This window comes from Meles meles, chromosome 10, assembly GCF_922984935.1.
Source record: "Meles meles chromosome 10, mMelMel3.1 paternal haplotype, whole genome shotgun sequence".
Classification (NCBI taxonomy): domain Eukaryota; kingdom Metazoa; phylum Chordata; class Mammalia; order Carnivora; family Mustelidae; genus Meles; species Meles meles.
In genome coordinates, this window is record NC_060075.1 from 35592624 (window position 1) to 35595000 (window position 2377).

Below are 2377 nucleotides of genomic sequence, written 5' to 3' on the forward strand. Positions count from 1 at the left end.
TTTGGCCCACAGTCAAGGTCTGGGAGTGATCGCTGGAGGCATAAGAAGCATTCCTTCAGAAAGCAACTGACCTACCCCTGTGCATTCTCCTAAACCACAGTGGATTCCGTGGCTGTGACTGATATTCAGAGCCCAAAAAGAGATATAGTAAAGAAGAGTCATAAAGTTAAAAAGAGTAAAGTAATCGTGTTTTCCCTTGTTTTTTTTTTTTAATGTTCAGAATTTATTATGTCAAATTCTATTAGGATGAAAACATGAGATGATTATGTGAGGAAGACAATTTTGAATGTGAAGATAGTTTTTAACATAATGTATTTGACAAGCAGCCCCCGCTTCTATTGACTAAATTCAAGTATGGTTTGGTTTATGAATCCCCAATTCCTAAGGAAATGATTTTAAACAAATTGTGGGACATGTGTACACAAATTTATGACTTGGCTCTGGCAGGGAAGAATGGTCTCTCCGAAAGAATAAAATCCTAGGGGTTATAAATGGGTCAAAAAGAATTAGATTTTTTATTTATACTTCAGAAATGTAATCAAGTGAATGAAATGGTTTCATATACATTTTTACATCCAACAGCAGTGACACACTGTTCATACATTAATTCTATAGGAAAATGTACATCCTTCTTTTTTTGCTAAGTAAGATCTGCCAAGTGTTCATGGACAAAACACCTTTCATTGCAACCTGAACTAGTGGAATCACAAGGGTAAGCCGTGTTCCTTTCAATAGCTTTATGGCATTAATAAAGCTATTGTCCAAATGCGTGTTAATATTGGCATGTGCAGGATGAAATCTCACAGATTCTTCAAAATGTGAACGCCCAGTTTGAGAACTTTACAAAACAGTGTCATGGATTTTGTGACTGAATCTGCCCAGGGACATTAAAGTCCAGGATGGTTTATATTAAGTGTACTTCTGAGGCTCTATTCCTAGCTGACTATTCTTCGATTCCCTAATCACAAAGAAATGCATTCTTATGAAGTTAAGCAGCTGTAGACACAGAATGCTGATGACGTTTTCTCCGTATCTGAGTTATCTAAAGAAAACCCAGGTAGTGGTAATTCTACCAAATACTTGTAACATTCACATGAAATTTTAATTGATTTTCAAACAGTACAACTGTGCCATGAATCCAACCACATAGAATATAAGCCGTAAGCCCACTAGGTTTAAGCAATTGTGTCTTTGTAGACTAAAACTATGTAAAATAAAATCTGATAACTCCCTGGTGTTAGAGGTAGACAGTTTTCTTTCAAATCCTAGGTTTGGTCCTTTATTTTATTCAGCAGTGAAAGCCATGAATACAGAACGAATAACAGCTGTTACAATTCTCAACCATGACTTCTAATGTCAGAGAATTCAAAGTCTGAACATAGTACACAGTAATGAAAAGTATCAAAAATTAGTTTACCTCAAAAAAGATAAATAAAACAGGTATATTCCACCAATACATAAACAGATGTTTGTGCTACAGTTAAAATTTGCTGTATACAAAAGATCATAGTCCCCATAATCAGCTTATGATAGAAGCAAGAATACATGAGCCATTTAAATTGTCAGACATTATGCTTTATAAGGTATGCACAGAAGTTCAAGCAATAAATACATACATTAGTTCAAAGCCTTACAATAGCTACGCAAAGCAGATGCAGAAAAGCAGATTTGCTATTCCTAGCAAGCAATGATATAAGAGTAAAAATTCATGAAATGCATTAAAGCAACATTTTTCTTAGAAAAAGTCTGGTCATTTATGGGTCCACCAACATTTTTACATAATATGCACAATTATCAAAATACAGACCAAGCATTTCAGAAAACTCCAAAAAACCTAAAATCTATTTTCAAAGCAATTGCAGTTTTGGAGGTTTTTCTGGTATAATGTGCAAGCAGCTATTTTTTAAAATTGTATTCATATAAAACCCATGCAAAACTCTACAGGTATATGCATTCTGTGGCTGAGACTTCCTTTCAAAAGTTTTGTAACTGAGGTATGCATACTTTAGCATCGTAGTCTTAGGCCACCCTCCCGATAGTACAGCTCTCACAGTTACTTTCAGTCCATCAAAGCCTTTTGAACATGCACCTGAAAGACCCATTTTCCCTTCAGATAATCCTTACAGTAGGATCCTAGATGACTGAAAACCATCCTTCACAATACCAATCTTTCTTCTGATACCATATCGGAAACTTCCCGTCCGTTGATCATGACCCAAAGACAAACATAATGAAAAGTAGCAGTTACTGTGACGTTCTCACGTTTCATGCAATCTGCCATAATTGTTCTAATTTTTTTCTTTTTTTTTCTTTTTTTTCTTTTTTTTTTGCAGAGGTAGAAGCTTTCAGAAAGCCTTTTGGGTATGTGGGAAAACCC

The 2377-nt window shown here is 35.2% G+C and overlaps 1 protein-coding gene across 9 annotated transcripts in view; it reads right to left on the reverse strand.

Moving 5' to 3' along the window:
• Nucleotides 1-519: 519 nt before the first annotated feature.
• The window catches only part of FOXP2 (forkhead box P2), a 572651-nt gene continuing 570793 nt past the window's right edge, over nucleotides 520-2377 (reverse strand). For all 9 annotated transcript variants that reach the window (XM_046021111.1, XM_046021110.1, XM_046021114.1 and 6 more), the window contains one exon: nucleotides 520-2377. This exon is cut by the window's right edge and continues 2119 nt beyond it. The gene's annotated coding sequence lies outside the window, so the exon portion shown is untranslated.